We start from the raw sequence: 2,131 nt of genomic DNA on the forward strand, positions 1-2,131 counted from the left end.
CTGCCACTTATCCGCACCGCTCCGATTTATTTATCGTCGTGTATAGAGCGACGAGAGCGGCAGCTGTCGTGTGAGGGTGAGCTGAGAAATGGCCAGGTGAAGGTGGAGGGGTGGTGGCAGCTGACAGCCGGGGTAACGGAGAGAGAAAGAGGGAGAGCGGGATATAAATAGAGAGGGAGAACGAGAGAATGGGAATTAAGGGAGAGGAGAGGGGAAGAGAGATTGAGAGAGGGAGAGTGATTGAGAGAGAGATATAAATAGAAAGAAGGGAGAGAGCGAGAAAGAGAAAGAGACACAGAGAGGGAGAGAGAGAGAGAGAGAGAGAGAGAGAGAGAGAGAGATGTATGTTGCGGGTGCTCTCTTGGTGCTATGTAGCTAGCGCGAAATCACTGCCGCGGGTGAAATAAGAATGATAGAAGTTGCTGCTGACACTCACGCACGCAGACGGAAGTAGAGCAGGCACCACGCACAAAGACTAGGAGACGACACACACAGACGAGAACAAAACAAACACATACACCACACACCACACAGCACACACAAGACACACACACACACACACACCACACACACACACGCCATAGTAGTATATAGTAATATATATATATTATTTATATATATATATATATATATAGTAAATATTATACATGACACGTCGATGTCGTATCGGTTTTAATGAGCGCGAGAATGAGAGGAGAGAGAGCGAGGAAACCTGTGCGTGCATTCATAGAAACACATGTATTGAACGTCGTCGTGCATGTGTGCGTTTCCTGCTTCAAATTGACATTACTCTTGCGCTTATAGATTAATTTCATCGTTCGATAATGAAAAGAGATTGGACGAAAACGAGACGTGAAGCGCTTTGCGTCGCATATAATGCCTCAATAATGTAATTCGGTTAGCATCACGATCCCCCCTCCGAGACCCTCACACACACCACGGAGAAAATTATTACGAAATCGCACATGGAAGAAAACTGGAAATTATTTTCACCTTGAAACGTGAGATCGGAAACGTGCCGCGTGTGTAGTTAGCAAGGTGTTGGGGGAGAGTCATGGGAAAATGTTATCGCCGGGGAAAAAATAGCTGAAGTTAGTGGCATAGACGTCAGGCTACATAATTATTATCACTGTTAAAATGCTTCGCCAATGTAGGGGGGGAGAGGCGGAGAGAGGAGGCCTGAGTTCTGCGGCGGACCGTTCTGCGTTTGCGAGACAACAACAACGTATAATCTACATCATTAAAACATGCCTTCTTATCGAGCAAGCGAATGCTTACAACTGCGGAGGGTTAGACTCGTCCCATTCTCAGTACCAACAACGCCCCAGCCGCGAACACGGTTACGAGAGTAGAGAGAGAGAGAGAGAGAGCTGAGAGTAGAGACGAGGAGAAGAGAGACGAGAGAGACGGGGAGCAGAAAGATTCGGCGCGAAAGAAGGCGGGAGTGGGCTTAAAGATGAGCAAGGAGCGCGGAGCGAGAGGCCGAGAGAGGGGAGAATAGAGGAAGAAAGGTGGCATCGTGTACCATGTTATAGTAAATTATCATTATTTGTTGAATAACTAAGACTATGGTCAGAGACGTTGCCACCACAGAGAGACACCAATGCCATGATAAGCTGAACCTAGGCTGCACACAACACACGCACGCCACACACACAAAACACACACACACACACTTAGGTTCTTGTTGGCTGGTATATTTTCCCAGGGCTACGAGACACACGCTTGCGTGTGGGGTTAGCACCGGCATATTAATCACGGGCGCGGGCAGGGGCAGGCGTGTTCTCGGAGTTTGTTCAGATACCCCGGCCGTAGCGCCCCAGCTTACGTGGAGGTAAATACGCAATCTCGTTCTGCGCCACCGCGAGTTATCCGTGTCCAAACCCAGACAAGATCATGATCCTCTCCGAGGGTGGAGAGGAAGGAGGACGCGGGGAGAGGAAAAGGAGTTAGAGGCAGAGGAGGAAGTGCATAATGAGCTTAGAGAGGAGGGGGGAGGCCCACGAGCTTTAGATAGAGAGGGGAGGAGAATAGGTGCAAGGCAGAGAAGCGGAGGAAGAGTTAGAGAGTGAGGGAGCGAAAAGAGTTAAGAGAGAGGATGGAGCAAAATAGTTTGAGAGAGGGGCGAGAA

This window comes from Priapulus caudatus, unplaced genomic scaffold (genome assembly GCF_000485595.1).
Source record: "Priapulus caudatus unplaced genomic scaffold, Priapulus_caudatus-5.0.1 Scaffold168, whole genome shotgun sequence".
Lineage (NCBI taxonomy): Eukaryota > Metazoa > Priapulida > Priapulimorpha > Priapulimorphida > Priapulidae > Priapulus > Priapulus caudatus.